The sequence below is a fragment of the Cherax quadricarinatus genome, chromosome 72, assembly GCF_038502225.1.
Source record: "Cherax quadricarinatus isolate ZL_2023a chromosome 72, ASM3850222v1, whole genome shotgun sequence".
Lineage (NCBI taxonomy): Eukaryota > Metazoa > Arthropoda > Malacostraca > Decapoda > Parastacidae > Cherax > Cherax quadricarinatus.
Genome location: NC_091363.1, coordinates 22905034 through 22927538, shown reverse-complemented (window position 1 = coordinate 22927538; position 22505 = coordinate 22905034). Strand labels below are relative to the sequence as shown.

General features: G+C 44.1%; 1 protein-coding gene across 1 annotated transcript in view; it reads right to left on the bottom strand.

The window, feature by feature from the left end:
- Positions 1-22260, bottom strand: part of LOC138854885 (protein Star-like) — a 138845-nt gene extending 116585 nt beyond the window's left edge. The window contains exon 1 of the mRNA XM_070100471.1: positions 22128-22260. The gene's annotated coding sequence lies outside the window, so the exon portion shown is untranslated. The remainder of the gene's footprint in view (positions 1-22127) is intronic.
- Between the last annotated feature and the right edge of the window lie 245 nt (positions 22261-22505).

The window sequence follows — 22505 nt, the reverse complement described above, 5'->3', positions numbered from 1 at the left end:
GAAGAATATAGCAAATAATGTTGTAGCGGAAATAATCCCTGGAGGTAGCTCAGATGAAAGGCCACACACACAGGAGCTGCTGAATTTCTGCAACAAAAACACCCTAAGTCAGCAGATAGTGGAGGCAACAAGACTGGAGAACACACTGGACCTTATTTTCACTAAAAATGAGGACCTGGTAAGGAATATAAAAGTATCAAAAACAACAAATTCTGACCACAATCTAATCGAAGTCCAAACTTGCATGCACAGGAGTCCTGATCAGCAAGATGCATACAGTTATGAGGGTACCTTTACCAAATTCAATTCAATTTCAACAAGAACATCATCTGGTATCAGGTAAACTATGCCCTAAATGAAACATGCTGAGAAGACATCTTCAATTACATGGACCCTAACCAATACCTCGAAAAGATCATCCTCCTGGTAGCTGAAGTATGTTCAAGGTATATTCCTATAAGACAAAAGAAATGAAGAAATAAACTGGAGAGACAGAGAAGCTCCCTCTACAGGAGAAGACGAAGAATCATTGAGCTCCTCAAGAATGCCAGATTATCTGATACACGGAAGGAAGCGCTAACTAGGGAAGTTGAAAATATTGAGCTAAAGTTAAAGGACTCATACAGGATCCAGGAGAAACAAGAGGAGCTAAATGCAATTAATGAAATAGAAAGAAATTCGAAATATTTCTTTTCATATGCCAAAAACAAGTCAAAAACCACTTCTAGTATAGGGCTCCTGTTCAGCCAAGACGGATCCTACACAGACAACAACAACAAAAATGAGCGAGATACTGAAATTGCAGTATGACTCAGTGTTCAGTGAGCCACTAACCGGTTTAGAGATAGACAATCCAAACAATTTTATCATGAATGAGCCTCAAAACCCTGCCAATGTAGGCCAGATTTATGACATAACCCTAACTACGCTAAACTTTGAGAAAGCCATCGACGACATGCCCATGCATTCAGCCCCAGGTCCAGGCTCGTGGAACTCGGTGTTCATTAAAAACTGCAAGAAACCCCTCTCACGGGCCCTAAGTATGCTATGGAGAAGGAGCCTAGACACAGGCGAGATTCCACAGTCACTAAAAACAACAGATATAGCCCCACTCCATAAAGGTGGCAGCAAAGCAGTAGCTAAGAACTATAGACCAATAGCTTTAACGTCCCACATCATAAAAACCTTTGAAAGAGCTCTAAGAAGCAGGATAGCAAACCACCTGGACTCCCAAAAATTGCACAACCCAGGGCAACATGGTTTCAGAGCAGGTGGCTCCTGCCTCTCGCAACTGCTTGACCACTGTGATATGGACCTAGATGCACTGGAAAACAAACAGAATGCGGATGTAGTATACACAGACTTTGCAAAAGCCTTTGACAAGTGCGACCATGGTGTAATAGCACACAAAATGCGTGCTAAAGGGATAACCAGCAAAGTAGGAAGATGGATCTTCAACTTTCTAACCAATCGCACACAGAGTAGTGGTAAACAGAGTTAAATCAGATGCTGCCATAGTGAAGAGCTCTGTCCCACAAGGAGCAGTACTTGCACCTATCCTATTCCTTATTCTCATATCAGACATAGACAGAGATGTAAACCACAGCACTGTATCATCTTTTGCAGACGATACTAGGATCTGCATGAGAGTGTCATCCATTGAGGACACGGCAAAGCTCCAAGAAGATATAAACCAAGTTTTCCATTGGGCAACAGAGAACAATATGATGTTAAATGAAGGCAAATTCCAACTACTCCGTTATGGAAAACTGGAGAAAATGAGAACTAGGACTGAGTATACTACAAACTCCAATCACACAATAGAGCGGAAAAGTAATGTGAAGGACCTGGGTGTGGTAATGTCCGAAGACCTCACCTTCAAGGACCACAACAATGCCACTATCACATCTGCTAGGAGACTGATAGGATGGAAACTGAGAGCATTCCAGACAAGAGATGCTAAGCCAATGATGATCCTTTTTAAATCACTTATTCCCTCTAGGCTGGAATACTGCTGTACATTAACATCCCCATTCAATGCAGGTGAAATTGCAGAACTAGAGAATGTACAGAGAACCTTTACTGCACGTATAAGTTCCATCAAACACTTTAACTACTGGGAGCGCCTGGAAGCACTTGACTTGTACTCACTAGAGCGCAGGCGAGAGAGAGATATCATAATCTATACCTGGAAGATTCTGAAGGGACTGGTCCCTAATCTGCACACACCAATCATTCCATACTAAAGCAAATGACTTGGCAGGCGATGCAACATGCCCCCAGTGAAAAGTGGGGGCGTCGCTGGTGCACTAAGGGAAAACGCAATAAGTGTCCGGGGCCCAAGACTGTTCAACAGCCTTCCACCAGCAATAAGGGGCATTACGGGAAGACCCTTGGTTGTCTTCAAGAGGGAGCTGGACAGATACCTAAAGACGGTGCCGGATCGGCCGGGCTGTGGTTAGTACGTTGGATTGTGTGCGGCCAGCAGTAACATCCTCGTTGATCAGGCCCTGATCCACCGGGGGGCCTGGTCATGGACCGGGCCGCGGGGTCGTTGATCCCCGGAATGCCCTTCAGGTAGCCTGCTTGTTCCAACTACTGCCACACAGACTGCATTCCAGAAGAAGAATTTTGTTGCAGCCAGGTTGAACATCTCAGAAAATTGAAGGATATCCATAATCCTGTGGTTTATGTGGATACAAACCTGGTGCTACAGAAGTACCTCAGGGACTCTTGTCCAGAGATCAAGACTGCCCTCATGGGCTGTGTTGTAAAGTCGCTGCTAAGATAATCCATCACAGGGAAGCACTTCATGAGCTCCTCAAATCATTAGATAACCTTCAAGCTATTGTAGAAGGTCAGTGCAAGCCTACATCAAGTGACATAAGCTGCTCAGCTGATGGTGACACTATTGACAATGACTGGAAGTCCCACACTGAGCTTAACTCGGTGGGAAATAACTGGAAGAATTCTGTCATCGCTAAGGCCCCACAGTTAGAGCTCAAAACACTACATTTGGGAATTATAACACAATTCCTCTGACCACCACAGAGGGAACAGATCCTCTTCCCAGTAACGCAGCAAGCCTTGGATCTGTTAATTCTCCTACACCTGACATCACTGCTTCAGTACTTGCCAGTACACTAGACAGTACAAATGCCATCTCTGATTCTACACCTGTTAGTACCCCTGCCGACACTATTCCAACGTATGGCAGCAGTGCTTCATCAGCAAATAGTCAGGATTTTCTCCACCGGAGACTGGTGCAGTTAATAATCAGGGAACTACCACTGCACCTGAACACCTGCTGCGCCAAAGTACGAGCAGCAGGGGCACATCTGTCAGAACTGTACAGGTGTGTGTTAGAGGATGTGGAGGAGGAAGACATCTACAGCCGTCTCACCTTCCACCGACACAGTCCCAGCGGTAGAACCTGTGGACAAATCAGCAAAACACAGGAGGTGCAACAAATAGGAGTCCACCCACCCAGGCACCTAGGCAGTGCTCTCGCTGTCACCGGAAGGCGCACACCACTAACAACTGCCTGAGAGATACCAGGTGCAATTACTGTCACAAGAAAGGACATTAGGAGGACCAGTGTCGGAAGAAAAAGGAGCTTAACAGACAGGACCACCTGTTTAGAGACCTGTTATCAGAACAAACCAGCAGGATCTCTGAGTTGGTGAACACTCTCACACGTCACCTACTCAGCTACTCCTGTCTCAGCCCAGCAGGTGGTATTGTGCTTTATGCAAGACCACAGACCTACATCCATGCAGTTGCCTCAGTGCCCTACCCCTTTCAAGGGCAGGCACCTTACATGCCTTACACACCCACCACCTCAAGCTGACCACATCATGAGGAGCCAGTCTATCAGCATCCTGTCGGCCAACATTAGAGGTTTCATTATTAATGTTGGAGAGCTCATGCAAAGTTTTGTGAACACTCGACGTCCCAACATGATAACTGTTGTTGAAACATTTTTCTACGACAGGACTCCATAAAAGTTTGTAAGAATTGCTGGCTACACATCATGGATGAGAAGAGACAGGCAAGGGCAAGGAGGAGGTGTTGCTGTGTGCTTCTCTAAAAGTGTTCATGCCCAGCACATAGATGTTGCCACCCCTACTCATTTTAAAATGATGTTCTTCAAGCTGTGCATAAACACTAGTACCTATGTAACTGTATTTGTGTATACCTGAATAAACTTACTCTGTACTAGCATGTGCAATGTACAGACCTCAGTGGCAACATGCAGACACCATCAACTTCCTAATGGAAAATGTGGACTCCCTTCTGCTACAACACAACTGTCAACTTTTCATAATTGTTGGTGACCTCAACCAACACCTTATACAGAGGGACTTTGATGACCTTCTTGCGGTATTTGGCATGAGACACTTCGTTGATTTCCCTACTCACATCTCTGGCTCCTCCCTTGACCCAGTAGTGAGTAATTTGGCCACAAGGCCAGATTAAGATCCATTTAAGATCCCAACAGAACGAGGTGAGGAGTACACACGCACAACCTGGCTATGGTAAAGAGATAATTGACCAGCCCTTTGCTCTGAGCTTGCCGCCACCGATTGGAATGCTCTTCTCCAAGGGGATATTGACAACCATGTGAAAGCCTTCACTGGACACATCCTTAATTAAACTACAACAAGAATACATTCCTCACCGGTAATATGTGACGAAGCCTACAGACCAGCCTTGGTTTAGCTTTCATTGCAGAGAGGCTGCTACTGCCAAGTACAAAGCATGGCGAAGGTATAAGAGACATCCTACCACCTATAATAGGAACTAGCACAGGCAAGCCTGTAGGCATATGGGTGAAGTTCAAAAGTGGGCAATCGTTAAATGGGAGGTGGACACGAAAAGAAAGCTAGCATCAGGTAAAGTAGGCTCCAAAACCTGGTGGTCCCTGGTCAAGAAAAGATGAGGTTTTCTGCCTGATGAACTCATTCCACCTCCAAATCGACAGGATGGGACCACCTCTACTAGTAGTCAAGAAAAAGTGGACCTCTTTGCGAAACACTTTGCTACCAAAATGCAAGTTCCTGATCCAGCTAGGGACCCTCCTTGGCTAGCTGCAAGAACTGTGTCAAAACTGTCAGGTCACTTGTTCTATCTAGGCTGGAATATTGCTGCACTCTAACAGCACCTTTCAAGGCAGGTGAAATTGCCGACCTAGAAAATGTACAGAGAACTTTCACGGCGCGCATAACGGAGATAAAACACCTCAATTACTGGGAGCGCTTGAGGTTTCTAAACCTGTATTCCCTGGAACGCAGGAGGGAGAGATACATGATTATATACACCTGGAAAATCCTAGAGGGACTAGTACCGAACTTGCACACGAAAATCACTCACTACAAAAGCAAAAGACTTGGCAGACGATGCACCATCCCCCCAATGAAAAGCAGGGGTGTCACTAGCACGTTAAGAGACCATACAATAAGTGTCAGGGGCCCGAGACTGTTCAACTGCCTCCCAGCACACATAAGGGGGATTACCAACAGACCCCTGGCAGTCTTCAAGCTGGCACTGGACAAGCACCTAAAGTCAGTTCCTGATCAGCCGGGCTGTGGCTCGTACGTTGGTTTGCGTGCAGCCAGCAGCAACAGCCTGGTTGATCAGGCGCTGATCCACCAGGAGGCCTGGTCACAGACCGGGCCGCGGGGGCGTTGACCCCCGAAACTCTCTCCAGGTAAACTCCAGGCGACAGTAAGGCAGGAGGAGGTGTATTTCCTTCTTAAATCACTTGACCAAGAAAAGGCTGTGGGCCCAGACAAGCTGAGCCCAAGATTGCTGAGATGATGTGCAAACCAGCTAGCAGCACCTCTAACTCGCATCTTTCAGCACTGCCTAGTACAGTGTAAATGGCCCTCTCTGTGGAAAGAGGCAAAAGTAGTCCCTGTTCACAAAAAGAAGAGCAGAGCAGAAATTAGCAACTACAGACCAGGGTCACTCCTGTCAATCACTGGCAAGATCGTTGAGACAATAATCTCAAGACAAATGACAGAGTGTTTTGACTACCACTCGCTACTTTGTGACCGTCAATATGGCTTCAGGAAAGGTTACTCTGCTGCTGATCTGTTGTTAAACCTCTCCACTAAGTGGCACCAGTGACTGGATGAATCCAAAGTCAGCTGTGTTGTAGCACTGGACATTGCTGGTGCTTTCGACCGGGTGTGGCACCGGGACCTCTTAGCAAAACTTCAAGCACTGGGAATTGCAGGCTCTACACTACGTCTCCTCAGTGATTACCTTCATGATAGATCTCTAAAGGTAGTTCTAAATGGAACGGAATCAGCAAGACATCCTGCTGGGGCAAATGTTCCACAAGGAAACGTGCTGAGACCATTGTTATGGAATGTCTACTTCAATGACCTTTTTCATCTCATCCTAGAATCCCATGAATATGCAGACGACTGTACTCTAACATTCACTTATCCAAGAGAAGAAATGCCAGCTGCTCTAAGCTACATCAATCACCAGCTATGAGCTATATCAGCTTGGGGAAACAGATGGCAAGTAACATTTGCACCTGAGAAAACACAAATGATGATCGTCTCGGCACCATGACGGTAATGCCAGCGCAGTAGTATGAATGGGAGGGTGTTTGTACCTGGGGTGAAATTTGACTACAAACTGTTCATGAAGAATCATGTAAATCTTGCAAACAAGGCAGCCAGGAAGCTTACAACACTTCGCCGTATTTCGCATCTGCTTGACAGTAGGGGTTGCAAGATTCTGTATGAGGAACAAGTACGCTCATACCTTGAGTATGCTCCACTTTCTTGGTTTGCCTGCTCCCCCCCTCTCTCTCTCATCTGCGACTGCTTGACAGAGTAGAGAACAGAGCAAGACGTCTCACCTCTCGCCTGGACCCATCCTGGATAGATCTGTCATTTCAGCAGAGCCTTCAACACAGGAGGGATGTGGGTGGCCTTACTGTTATGTACAAGGCCAATATTGTCAAAGTACCACACTTGGATCCACTTCGAGGACAGCGAGAAACAAGCTTCTATACCACAAAACTGGCAGAAAGCAGCAATTTCACTCTGGCTGTACCCTTCTCCAGAACATCACTTCATCTGAGATCATTTTACCCCAGGATGACTCGAGTCTGGAACACATTCGTAAAGCATTATTATGTCAACGGGATAAAGTCAGTTGATCAGATGAAAATGCTGGCCCACAGATGGCTCCAACTTCATCCTGTTCTTTTCTTGTATGTTTCATAACAATAAAAATGCTTTGAAATGAACGGATGTAGGTAACAGCTCTTAGCTTGTCAATAAAGTTAGGAATCCTTAACTTGTCAGTAGCTTGCCAATAAAGTAAGGGAGCGTGAAAGAGTGAACAGGAGGAGTGTCGGGGAGTATGTGTGGCAGAGGGTGGTTAGAGTGTAGGTGTGAGGGATCAGTGTTAACAGCATGGCAGAGGTTCGTGTGTATGTGTGTGTTCGCTCGACATGTGTTCTAACATGCTCGTGTAGTGTTTGTGAGGTCAAGTAGACTCTACACCAGGCTCAAGTTTGTGAGGTCAAGTAGACTCTACACCAGGCTCAAGTTTGTGAGGCCTAGTAGACTCTACACCAGGCTCAAGTTTGTGAGGCCTAGTAGACTCTACACCAGGCTCAAGTTTGTGAAGCCTAGTAGACTCTACACCAGGCTCAAGTTTGTGAGGCCTAGTAGACTCTACACCAGACTCAAGTTTGTGAAGCCAAGTAGACTCTACACCAGGCTCAAGTTTGTGAGGTCTAGTAGACTCTACACCAGGCTCAAGTTTGTGAAGCCTAGTAGACTCTACACCAGGCTCAAGTTTGTGAGGTCTAGTAGACTCTACACCAGGCTCAAGTTTGTGAAGCCTAGTAGACTCTACACCAGGCTCAAGTTTGTGAGGCCTAGTAGACTCTACACCAGACTCAAGTTTGTGAAGCCAAGTAGACTCTACACCAGACTCAAGACAGTTCTTTCCTAGTAGAATGTAACTTTTTCTATTTATTGTTCTCTCTAGTGGCACTCTCTAGTGGCACTCTCTAGTGGCACTCTCTAGTGGCACTAGAGAGAAGACACACCTGCCTACCCGCCCTGACTTCTGGATTTAAGTACCAAGTATTGTGTATAGGTGTGTGTGTGTACTCACCTAACTCACCTAATTATGGTTGCAGGGGTCGAGTCCGAGCTCCTGGCCCCGCCTCTTCACTGGCCGCTACTAGGTCACTCTCCCTGAACCGTGAGCTTTATTCATACCTCTGATTAAAGCTATGTATGGATCCTGCCTCCACTACATCGCTTCCCAAACTATTCCACTGTGTGTGTGTGTGTGTGTGTGTGTGTGTGTGTGTGTGTGTGTGTGTGTGTGTGTGTGTGTGTGTGTATGTGTTGATTGTGTGTGTGTGTGTGTGTGTGTAGATTGTGTGTACGTGTGTGTGTGGGTAGATTGTGTGCACGTACGTGTGTGTGTGTGTGTGTGTGTGTGTGTGTGTGTGTGTGTGTGTGTGTGTGTGTGTGTCTGTGTTGTGAGAGGGAGAGAAGGTGAGGGGGAGAGTACGCACATATTTGTATTCACTTATTTGTGGTTGCCGAGGTCGAGACATAGCTCCTGACCCCGTCTCTTCACTCATCGCTACTAGGTCCTCTCTCTCCCTACTCCATGAGCTTTATAATACCTAGTCTTAAAATTATATATGGTTCCTGCCTCCACCACGTCACTTGCCAGACTTTCCACTCACTTCCTGACAGCTCTGTGACTGAAGAAATACTTCCTAGCATCTCTTTGATTTATCTGAGTCTTCTGTTTATATGTGTATGTACTCACCTATTTGTACTCACCTATTGTAGTTGCAGGAGTCAATTCATACCTTCTGACCCCTCCTCTTAACTGATTGCTGCTAGGTCCTCTCTCTCCCTGCTCCAAGAGCTTTATCAAACCTAGTCTTAAAACTATGTATGGTTCCTGCCTCCATTACGTCACTTCCTGACAACTCTGACTGAAGAAATACTTCCTAACATTCATTTGACTCATCTGAGTCTTCAACTTCCAATGGTGACCCCTTGTTTCTATGTCCCGTCTCTGGAACATCCTGTCTTTCTCCACCTTGTCTATTCCGTGCAGTATTTTATATGTCGTTATCATGTCTCCCCTGACCCTCCTGTCCTCCAGTGTCGTAGGCCAATTTCACTCCCCTTAGCTCTAGGACTAGTCTTGTTGCAAACCTTTACACTTTCTCTAATTTCCTGACGTGCTTGACCAGGTGTGGATTCCAAACTGGTGCTGCATACTCCAGTATGGGCCTAACGTATATGGCTTGCCAGATGCCCGTACGATGCAGCAGTTATCTGATTGATGTGCGCCTCAGGAGATGTGCTCGGTGTTATACTCACCCTCAGATCTTTTTCCTTGAGTGAGGTTTGCAGTCTTAGGCCACCTAGACTATACTGTGTCTGCGGTCTTCTTTGCCCTTCCCAGTCTTCATGACTTTGCATTTGGCGGGGTAAAATTCAAGGAGCCAATTGCTGGACCAGGCTTGTAGCCTGTCCAGGTCTCTTTGTAGTCCTGCCTGATCCTCGACCGATTTAATTCTCTTCATTAACTTCACGTCATCTGCAAACAGGCACACTTCTGAGTCTATCCAAAAATAGCACTGGTCCTAGGACTGACCCCTGTGAGACCCCGCTCGTCACAAGGGGCCACTGTGATACCTCATCACGTACCATGACTCGTTGCTTCCCTATCAGGTATTCTCTGATCCATTGCAGTGCCCTTCATGTTATACGTGCCTGATCCTCTAGCTTCTGCACTAATCTCTTGAGAGGAACTACGTCGAAGGCCTTCTTGCAGTCCAGAAAATGCAATCAACCCCACCCCTCTTTCTCGTGTCTTACTTGTGTGTGTGTGTGTGTGTGTGTGTGTGTGTGTGTGTGTGTGTGTGTGTGTGTGTGTGTGTGTGTGTGCGTGTGTGTGTGTGTTTGTATGCGTGTGTACTCACCTAGATCTCACTTAGTTGTGGTTGCGGGGGTCGAGTCACAGCTCCTGGCGCCACCTCTTCAACTGTCCGCTGCTCAGTCACTCTTCCCGCTCCGTGAGCTGTCATACCTCTTCTTAAAGCTATGTATGGATCCTGCCTCCACTACACCACTACCCAGGCTATTCCACTTTCTGTCCACTCTGTGACTGAAGAAATACTTCCTTACATCCCTGTGGTTCATCTGAGTCTTCAACTTCCAACTGTGACCCCTTGTTGCTGAGTCCCATTTCTGGAACATTCTGTCTCTGTCTACCTTGTCTATGCCTCTCAGTATTTTGTATGTCGTTATGATATCCCCATCCCCTATCTCTCCTGTCTTCCAGTGTCGTCAGGTCGATTTCCCTTAACACCTCTTTGTAGGACCCCTTAGCTCCGGGACTAGTCTTGTTGCATACCTGTGCACTTTCTCTAGTTTCCTTACATGCGTGGCTAAGTGAGGGTTCCAAACTGGCGCTGCATATTCCAAAATGGGCCTAACGTACACAGTGTACAGATTCGTGAATGAGTCCTTATTTAGATGTCGGAATGCTGTTCTTAGGGTTGCCAGGCGCCCATATGCTGCAGCAGTTATTTGGTTGATGTGCGCCTCAGGAGATGTGTCCGGTGTTATACATACACCAAGATACTTTTCCTTGAGTCAGACTGTACTCCGTCTGTGGTCTTCTTTGCCTTTCCCCAATCTTCATAATTTTGCACTTGGTAGGGTTGAATTCTAAGAGCCAGTTTCTGGACCAGGCCTGCAGTCTGTCCAGATCCCTTTGTAGTTCTGCCTGGTCCTCGTCCGATTTAATTCTTCTCGTCAGTTTCACATCATCTCTAAACAGGGACACTTCGGATTCTATTCCATCCGTCAAGTTGTTCACAAATACCAGAAACAGCACCGGACCTAGGACTGATCCTTGTGGCACCGAACTCGTTACAGGCACCCACTCTGACACCTCGCTACGTACCATGACTCGCTATTGTCTTCCTGACAGGTATTATCTGACGCATTGTAGTGCCTTCCCTGTCATCCCTGCCTGGCCCTCCAGCTTTTGCACTAATCTCTAGTGTGGAACTGTATGGAACTGTCAAACGCCTTCTTACAATCCAAAAAAATGCAATCTACCCCCACCCTCTTCTCTCTCTTGTCTTACAGCCATCACCCTATCGTAGAACTCCAGTAGGTTTGTGACACAGGAATTCCCATCCTTGAAACCGTGCTGGCTGTCGTTGATAAGCTCATTCCTTGCTAGGTGCTCCACCACTCTTCTCCTAATAATATTCTCCATGACCTTGCATACTATACACGACAGTGACACTGGTCTGTAGTTTAATGCTTCGTGTCTGTCTCCTTTTTTAAAAATTGGGACTACATTTGCTGTCTTCCATACTTCCGGTAATCGCCCTGTTTCCAAAGATGTGTTGAAGATAGCTGTTAGTGCTACACAAAGCGCCTTGGCTCCCTCTCTCTGGACCCATGGAGAGATCTTATCCGGCACTATCGCCTTTGAGGTATCTAGCTCGCTTAACAGGCTCTTCTTCCTGTGTGTGTACTCACCTAATTGTGATTACAGGGGTCGAGACTCAGCTCCTGACCCCGCATCTTCACTGAGTGCTACTAGGTCCTCTCTCTCCCTGCTCCATGAGCTTTATCATACCTCATCTTAAAGCTATGTATGGTTCCTGCCTCCACTACCTCATTTGCTAGGCTATTCCACTTACTGACTACTCTATGACTGAAGAAATACTTCCTAACATCCCTTTGACTCATCTGGGTCGTCAACTTCCCGTTGTGACCCCTTGTTTCTGTGTCCCCTCCCTGGAACATCCTGTCTCTGTCCACCTTGTGTGTTCCACGAAGTATTTTGTATGTTATTATCATGTCTCCCCTAACCCTCCTGTCCTCCAGTGTCGTCAGGCCGATTTCCCTTAACCTTTCTTCGTAGGACATTACCGTTAGGTCTGGAACTAATCTTGTCGCAAATTTCTTGACGTGCTTGATCAAGTGTGGGTTCCAAACAGGTGCTGCATACTCCAATATAGGCCTGACGTACACGGTGTACAGTGTCTTGAACGATTCCTTACTAAGGTATCGGAATGCTATTCTCAGATTTGCCAGGCGCCCATATGTTGCAGCAGTTATCTGGTTGATGTGTGCTTCCGGAGACGTGCTCGGTGTTATACTCACCCCAAGATCTTCCTCCTTGAGCGAGGTTTGCAGTCTTTGGCCACCTAGCCTATACTCCATCTGAGGTCTTCTTTGCCCTTCCCCGATCTTCATGACTTTGCATTTGGCGGGGTTAAATTCGAGAAGCGAGTTTCTGGACCAGGTGACCAGTCTGTCCAGGTCTCTTTGAAATCCTACCTGATCCTCATCTGATTTAATTCTCCTCATTAACTTCACATTATCTGCAAACAGGGACACTTCTGAGTCTAACCCTTCCATGATGTCATTCACATATACCAGAAATAGTACTGATCCTTGGACTGACCCCTGTGGGACCCCGCTTGTCGCAGGTGCCCACTCTGACACCTCATCACGTACCATGACTCGTTGTTGCCTCTCTGTCAGGTATTCTCTGATCCATTTCAGCACCCTTCCTGTTATATGTGCCTGATCCTCTACCCTCTGCACCAATCTCCTGTGAGGAACTGTGTCGAAGGCCTTCTTGCAGTCAAAGAGGTGTGTATGTAACTCACAAAATCGTAATGATATGATTGCTAACGCATCGGTCTTGAGTTTTATGACTCTTTGAATGTGGATTCTATCTTTGCCCGTGGTATTTTTTTTTTTTTGTGTGTGTGTGTGTGTTTGTGCCTTCGGATCAATATTCTTGACTCACACCTGTATCATGTTGGCACAAGTGTGATAGTATCTCTGCTGCTGAATACTAAATGGAGTTGTTTGTCTGTTGGTAAGGGGTGGTAGAGAGGGATGAGGCGACAGGTGTGGAAGGTGGTGTGGATGGTAATGAGTGGTATGTGGAGTGTGATTATAGATCAGGGTGGATACGGGTTAAAAGTTTTGGGAATACACGAGGAATGATGGTAGAGAAGGCCTCAGTAAAGCATTTATGTGTATTCACGAGTTGGATGCTTCAGGCCCTACCCGAGGACTAACCTCAGAGCTCAACCTTTAAAACCAAACTGCGCAATCCCAGGAATGTAACCCTAGTCGCTTGTGCCTCAAAGCAAACGATTGGAATGATGCTTAAGCTTGAATTTCCACAGCATTGGTAAGACGGGAAAACAAGAAGGATGGGTAAAGATGGAAATATTGGAAAAGTATGGGTGGAGGAAGGGGAGGTGGAATAATATACATAAGTCACCTAACTGCTTTGGTGCTTTTAATACAGATGAGTGTGTGTGTGTAGCATTTTTTTATTTATTATATTTTTTTTAACACATTGGCCGATTCCCACCAAGGCAGTGTGGCCCGAGAAAGAAAAATTTTAACCATCATTCACTCCATCACTGTCTTGCCAAAGTGGTGCTTTACACTACAGTTATAAAACTGCAACAATAACACCCCTCCTTCAGAGTGTAGACACTGTACGTCCCATCTCCAGGACTCAAGTCCGGCCTGCCGGTTTCCCTGAACCCCTTCATAAATGTTGCTTTGCTCACACTCCAACATCACGTCAAGTATTAAAAACCATTTGTCTCCATTCACTCCTATCAAATACGGTGCTGGAAGTTCAAGCAGCCCCTCGCACACGAAACCTCGTTGACCTCCACCCTCCACCCCTTCCTAGGCCGACCCCTACCCCGCCTTCAATCCACTGCAGATTTATACACACTCGAAGTCATTCTGTTTTGTTCCATTCTCTCTACTTGTCTGAACCACCTCAACAACCCCTCCTCAGCCCTCTGCATAATAGTTTTGGTAATCCCACATCTCCTAATTTCCAAACTGCGAATTCCCTGCATTATATTCACACCACACATTGCCCTCAGACATGACATCTCCACTGCCTCCAGCCTTCTCCTCGTTACAACATTCATCACCCTTGCTTCACACCCATACAAGAGTGCTGGTACAACTATACTCTCATACATTCCCCTCTTTGCTTCCACGGACAAAGTTCTTTGTCTCCACGGACTCCTAAGTGCACCACTCACCCTTTTTTCCCTCATCAATTTTGTGATTCACCTCATCCTTCATACACCCATCTGCTGACACGTCCACTCCTAAATATCTGAATAGATTCACTTCCTTCATACTCTCTCCCTCCAATCTGATATCCAATCTTTTGTCACCTAATCTTTTTGTTATCCTCATAACCTTACTCTTTCCTGTATTCACTTTTAATTTCTTTTACATGCCCTACCAAATTCATCCACGAACCTCTGCAACTTCTCTTCAGAATCTCCCAAAAGCACAGTGTCATCAGCAAAGAGCAACTGTGACAACTCCCACTTTGTGTTTGATTCTTTATCTTTTAACGCCACACCTCTTGCCAAGACCCTAGCATTCACTTCTCTTTCAACCTCATCTATAAAAATATTGAACAACGACGGTGACATCACACATCCTTGTCTAAGGCCTACTTTTACTGGGAAATAATTTCCCTCTCTCTTACGTACTCTAACCTGAGCCTCACTATCCTCGTAAAAGCTCTTCACTGCTTTCAGTAACCTACCTCCTATACCATACACCTGCAACATCTGCCACATTGTCCCCCTATCCACCCTGTCATATGCCTTTTCCAAATCAATAAAAGCCACAAAAACCTCTTTACCCTTATCTAAATACTGTTCATTTATATGTTTCACTGTAAACGCCTGGTCCACACACCCCCTACCTTTCCTAAAGCCTCCTTGTTCATCCGCTATCCTACTCTCTGTCTTACTCTTAATTCTTTCAATAATAACTCTACCATTCACTTTGCCAGGTATACTCAGCAGACTTATCCCCCTAAAATTTCTGCACTCTCTTTTATCCCCTTTGCCTTTATACAAAGGAACTATGCATGCTCTCTGCCAATCCCTAGGTACCTTACCCTCTTCCATACATTTATTAAATAATAGCACCAACCACTCCAAAACTATATCCCCACCTGCTTTTAACATTTCTATCTTTATCCCATCAATACCAGCTGCCTTACCCCTTTCATTTTACCCACTGCCTCACGAACTTCCCCCACACTCAAAACTGGCTCTTCCTCACTCCTACAATATAAGATAAGATAAGGTTTCGTTCGGATTTTTAACCCCGGAGTGTTAGCCACCCAAGAAAGTCAGTGCGTCATCGAGGACTAACTTATTTCCATTTGGGTCCTTAATCTTGTCCCCCAGGATGCGACCCACACCAGTCGACTAACACCCAGGTACCTATTTGCTGCTAGGTGAACAGGACAACAGGCGTAAGGAAACGTTTCGAAATGTTTCCACCCGCCGGGAATCGAACCCGGGCCCTCCGTGTGTGAAGCAGGAGCTTGAGCCACCGGGCCTGGTGGCCTATACACGAAATCACAGCTTCCCTATCTTAATCAACATTTAACAATTCCTCAAAATATTCCTTCCATCTTCCCGATACCTCTAACTCTCCGTTTAATAACTCTCCTCTCCTATTTTTAACTGACAAATCCATTTGTTCTCTTGGCTTCCTCAACTTATTAATCTCACTCCAAAACTTTTTCTTATTTTCAACAAAATTTGTTGATAACATCTCACCCACTCTCTCATTTGCTCTCTTTTTATATTGCTTCACCACTCTCTTAACCTCTCTCTTTTTCTCTCCATATGCTCTTCCCTCCTTGCATCACTTCTACTTTGTAACAACATCTCATATGCTAAGTTTTTCTCCCTTACTTATCTCTTTACATCATCATTCCACCAATCGCTCCTCTTCCCTCCCGCACCCAATTTCCTGTAACCACAAACTTCTGCTGAACACTCTAACACTATGTTCTTAAACCTACCTCATACTTCTTCGACCTCATTGCCTATACTCTCACTAGCCCATCTATCCTCCAATAGTTGTTTATATCTTACCCTAACTGCCTCCTCTTTTAGTTTATACACCTTCACCTCTCTCTTACTTGATGCTTCTATTTTCCTTGTATCCCATCTACATTTTACTCTCACTGTAGCTACAGCTAGAAGGTGATCTGATGTGGCCCCTCTCTAAACATGTACATTACGCCCTACATCATATCTTGTATAATTATCCTCTTTTTCTTAAAATATGTATTACTTATAACTAAACCCCTTTCTATACAAAGCTCAATCAAAGGACTCCCATTATCATTTGCACCTGGCACCCCAAACTTACCTACCACACCCTCTCTAAATGTTTCTCTCGCTTTAGCATTTAGGTCCCCTGCCACAATTACTCTTTCACTTGGTTCAAAGGTTCCTATACATTCGCTTAACATCTCCCAAAATCTCTCTCTCTCCACTACACTCCTCTCTTCTCCAGGTGCATACACGCTTATTATGACCCAATTTTCACATAAGCCTTGAATTTACACATTTATATTCCCTCTTCTCCTTCCATAACTGGTCCTTCAACATTAATGCTACCCCTTCCTCAGCTCTAACTCTCTCAGATACTCCTGACTTAATCCCATTTATTTCTCCCCACTGAAACTCCCCTACCCCCTTCAGCTTTGTTTTGCTTAAGGCCAAGACATCCAACTTCTTTTCATACATAACATCAGCAATCATCTCTTTCTTATCATCCACACTACATCCACGTACATTCAAGCATCCCAGTTTTATAAAGATTTTCTTCTGATTTTTAGTAAATGTGTGCAGGAGAAGGGGTTACTAGCCCATTGCTTCTGACATTCCAGTCGCCTCATGCGACACGCATGGCTTACGGAGGAAAGATTCTTTTCCACTTCCCCATGGACAATAGAGCATTGTTTATGAATACATAAAATTTATTGCATGGACGCATACTCCCACTTCCCAGCAGCTGCACAGTTATACCAGCTGTATACTTGAATGTTGCTGAGTTGGAAGGAGGTATACTACTTGCAATTGCTTTTTTTTCGCCCAAGAGATACATATGTTCGCTGCTTTCCTGGAGTTTTGGCTATATAGAAGTAAGATTAGGGACAAGATAGGCCCACTTAAGAGTAACTCAGGTCAGATCACTGAAAGTGATAAGGATATGTGTGAAATTTTCAATACTTCCTCTCAGTTTTTACTCAAGACGATACTAGCGAATTTCCAGAAATAATAAAATATATACAACAGGACGATAAAAACTATGCATGATTAGGGTAATTAGTGACATGGTCCTCAGACAAATAGAGAAATTAGAAACTAATAAATACACAGGCCCTGATGAACTGTTTACGAAGGTTCTAAAGGAATGTAAAGAGGAACTTAGCATATCTTTGGCTAATCTTTTCACTTGTCTGGCATAGTGCCAGACAAGTGGAAAATGGCAAATGTAATACCTATTTACAAGGCAGGTGACAGGTCCTTGGCTTCGAACTATAGACCAATAAGACTTACCTCCATAGTGGGAAAATTTATGGAATCAATAATTGCCGAAGCAATTTGTAGCCATCATGAAAGGCATAAGCTGATTAATGAATCTCAGCACGGTTTTACAAAGGGGTGTTCCTGTCTTACGAATTTACGAACTGTCTTCACTATGGTATTTGAGGAGGTAGATCATGGTATTGAATATGATATTGTGTATATGGACTTAAGTAAGGCTTTCGAGAGAGTCCCACATCAGAGGCTACTGAGTAAACTTAAGGCACATGGAATAGGAGGAGAATTTTTTTCCTGGGTAGTGGAATGTTTGACAAATAGGCAGCAGAGAATTTGCGTAAATGGGGAGAAATTTGAATGGGGGCATGTCACAAGCGGTGTTCCACAAGGGTCAGTGTTGGGCCCCTTGTTGTTTACAATTTATATTAACGACATGGACGAGGGAATAAATAGCAACATAAGGAAATTTGTTGATGACAAAATAGGCTGTCCAATTAATTCTAATGAGGACATTAGAGCACTCCATGATGATTTGAATAGACTGATGCAATGGTCGGAGAAGTGGCAGATGCAGTTTAATATTGACAAATGCAAAGTTCTAAATGTTGGACAGGAAAATAACCACGCCAGATATAAACTAAATAATGTAGATTTTAATATTACTGACTGCGAAAAGAAGTTAGTTCTGGTTAGCAGTAATACTGAAAATAAGACAACATTGCGCAAGTGTTCGCAATAAAGCTAACAGAATCCTTGGCTTCATATCAAGAAGTATAAATAATAGAAGTCCTCAGGTTGTTCTTCAACTCTATATATCCTTGGTTAGGCCTCATTTACATTATGCTGCATAGTTCTGGTCACCGCTTCCCTGTGAGGATGGACTGAATCTGCACTCTCTAGAAAGGTGTAGAATTAGGAGGGGATATGATCAAAGTGTATAAATGGAAAATAGGGATAAATAAAAGGGATATAAATTGCATGCTAAAAATTTCCAGCCAAGACAGGACTCGCAGAAATGGCTTTAAGTTGGAAAAATTCAGATTCTGGAAGGATATAGGAAAGTACTGGTTTGGTAATAGAGTTGTGGATGAGTGGAACAAACTCCCGAGTACAGTTATTGAGGCTAAAACGTTGTGTAGTTTTAAAAATAGGTTAGATAAATACATAAGTGGGTGTGGGTGGGTGTAAGTTGGACCTGACTAGCTTGTGCTACTAGGTGAGATGCCGTGCTCCTTCCTGAAGTGAATGTGAGTTGACCTGACGAGGTTAAGATAAGATAAGATTTCGTTCGGATTTTTAACCCTGGAGGGTTAGCCACCCAGGATAACCCAAGAAAGTCACTGCGTCATCGAGGACTGTTTAACTTATTTCCATTGAGGTCCTTAATCTTGTCCCCCAGGATGCGACTCACGCCAGTCGACTAACACCCAGGTACCTATTTGCTGCTAGGTGAACAGGACAACAGGTGTAAGGAAACGTGTCGAAATGTTTCCACCCGCCGGGAATCGAACCCGGGCCTTCCGGGTGTGAAGCGGGAGCTTTAGCCACCAGGCCACCGTTTGCTTGAGCCGGCAGGAGAATTGGACCTGCCTTGCATGGACCAGTAAGTCCGCTGCCTTGCTCCTTCTTTCTTACGTACTTATATTCTTAAACATATGCAACAGTCAGAGATTATTGCATGTAAACCAGTATTTCAATTTTCCAATTACTTTCAGAAAAACGAATTGGGACCTACACAGGCTACAATCACTCAAAACTTTTCTCAAAGTAAGATTGATCAGGGTTTAAGAAAGTAAGTTCGTGTGTGTATAGTGTACACAGCATAGAAATGTTTAAGAATAGTCTTGATGGCTCAAGAATGTTATAGACACATATCCCCTCAAGGAAGGTTCCTTGATGTTGGTGAGGGGCTCTTGATTTAGGGAATTGGATCTGTGCTCCAGTTCCCCGAATTAAGCCTGAATGCCTTCCACATCCCCCCCCCCAGGCGCTGTATGATCCTCTGGGTTTAGCGCTTCCCCCTTGATTATAATAATAATAATAATATAGACAGAAGAATATTAGGTTGATTTAATAAATCTACGAGAACACAGTCATGTCCATCACTGTGACTTGTTTTGATCAGAAGAGACATTCTCTATTTAATTCGCATCAACTAATTTTATTAATAAAGTTGACACCTGATAAATAATGCCACCTGACTCCAATAGATTGTTTCCTTTGAGGAAAATTTGAATATTAAAATTTACACAGCCCCAAAACACTGAAGGTTCGAATCATAATAAAAAGGGCATTGTCCAGCAGTTTCTCTGAATTCAACGATTCCAAGTTTTTTAGTAATATCTGAAAATTTTCGAGATTGCAGCCACATTATCTAAATTTCCTGGGAGTCATTCTTCTTATTGAATGCATATACGTTAATATTTTGAAACAGATCAGAAGATTTATTCTTTAAAACTGGCAAATTTTGATTTAAGGATCCCATAAACTAATTCTTGCATTTTGGAAAACACTCCAGGGTTAAAAAATTGAAGCCAATCATAAGAAATTATCAGCCAGATAATGCAAAGATTTCAAATATTCTAAGATTTTATTAAATAATTTAGTATTTTGACTGTAAGATGTATCAGCCATTTTATACCCAAGTCCTTCAGAAGAGGGAGATTAAAGCAGAATAAAAATTTCTCACATTAAATAAGCAAATGTGCACCAAGTAACTTCACTTTATTTATGCTTTATACAATATATATAAGATGAAAATTAGACTCAAAGTAAGATGAAAATTAGACTCAAAGTAAGATGAAAATAAGACTCAAAGTAAGATGAAAATAAGACTCAAAGTAAGATGAAAATAAGACTCAAAGTAAGATGAAAATTAGACTCAAAGTAAGATATAGGTATTGATAAAGCCACTGGATGGCGGAACGTCTACTTTAAAGATACCCAGATGTATCTAATTTTTAACTTCACTTTCTGCGCAGTTATCTATATAAGAGGGGTAATCAATTAATGGTTCTAACTATAGCCATAATTTTTACAGGGGTGGTCCGGTAAGCCAGCGGAAGGTCTCGGTCAGATGGCCAAAAGCTCCAATGGCGGGTCATCATCTGACTAAGACCCGCGTCAGGAAACACTTGTCCTGTTGCCTGACGAACCTTACCTAAACCTATATACGAGGAATATTTTGAACGTCTGAGGTCAAGCTTGTGAAAGTTACCAGACCCATTTAATCAGGGGTCTTGGAATAGGGGGGGGTCTGCAACTATGGTCATAAGTCACCCTAGGGGGGGGGTCTGCAACTATGGTCATAAGTCACCCTAGGGGGGGGTCTGCACCTATGGTCATAAGTCACCCTAGGGGGGGGGGTCTGCAACTATGGTCATAAGTCACCCTAGTTATCATACACAAGGAAGAATATAAAAAAATATATAAAAACTTTTTAAGAGTCTCCCTTCCACCTAATTAGAAGATTGCAACGATAGTGCAAAGGCACTGCAGTACTTATAATAGTCAACAGAGAAGAACAGCTGTGTAGTAGTATTATTATTAAAGATTCGCCGGTATTCTCCCGGCCCGGGCCTTTTCCAAGTGGTGGCCCGGCCTTGGCTCCCAGTCCAGGGAGAGTGAGAGAGCTAAGTCTGCCATGGGAGGAGGCACAAGTACCCCCTCATCTTTGGGACCAACTGTCCCCAGGCCTAGCCGCATTCTCCGCCCTCATGGGGCTCGTAGGGAGAACCTAGGCCTCTCTGGTCTGCCATCCCCGCCCCAAGGGGCCTAATAGGAATGGCAGGATTGTGAGCTGTAACCTCGGGCTCAGGCACCTACCCTGCCCTAGAAGGGCTGGGCATGGTGTCGATCAGTTTTTTTTTTTTTTATTCGCCGGTACTCTCCTGGCCCGGGTCTTTTCCAAGTAGTGGTGACCTTTTATTATTATTATTATTATTAACGATTCGCCGGTATTCTCCCGGCCGGGCCTTTTCCAAGTGGTGGCCTGGCCTTGGCTCCCCGTCTAGGGAGTATCTGAGACCTAAGTCTCCCATGGGAGGAGACACAAGTACCTTCTCATCTTTGGGACCAACTGTCCCAAGGCCTAGCCACAAGCTAGGCCTCTCTGGTCTGCCATCCCCGTCCCAAGGGGGCTAATGGGAATGACAATCTTGTGAGCTACAAGCTCGGGCTCCAGTTTTTTTTTTTTTTTTCGCCGGTATTCTCCCGGCCCGGGTCTTTTCCAAGTAGTGGTGACCCGGCCTTGGCTCCCTATCTGGGAAGTATCTCGAGAAGTAAGTCTTTTTTTTCTTCTTATTCGACGGTATTCTTCCGGCCCTTATTTCACAACTCTTTATTTTACTAGTGAACACAGATGTTATTGTGTCACTTGAGTTATGCTAATTTTTAGTGTTGTGCTCTAATAAAATTGTATTTAATTAAAATCTGCTAGCGTTAAATATTTTACATTTATCCCGTAATTTGTCCGTCTCTCAAGTCCCAATATAACAAAACGGTAAACAAAATATTACCTTCAGAAACGTTTTACATCAAAATTTAATTGAATATTTGTACAGAAAACTGTTTTCTGCTAAATATTTAAGGGGTAACTATGTTATTTCACAAATACACTGAAACGAAAAAAATTAGAAGTTTTACTTACCCGGATATGTGCAGTAGAGAAGTGTGTTATGTCGTACTTGCCAGTGTCGAGGCTATGAGAATAGTAAGGGGAGAATACATTTATTTGTAACAATAACTAATTCCAGGTGTGCATACACCTGTCTATATCCTCCTCTTCATTAAATATGTTCGGTGTGCTGTAGGTATTCATATGTAATACAAGCACGCTTAATCCGAATTAGTAGTCGCACCTGTGGATTTTTAGTTATTGGAAAATATTATATAATTTCTAGAATTTTTTTTTTATATTTTACTTAAGAAAAAACAGTGTACATTCAATACATACAAGAGAAATACTTCGTTAATTAACAAGTAGGTTATGCAAGGAAAAAGAAAAACATTGATAGTCTCCTCACTA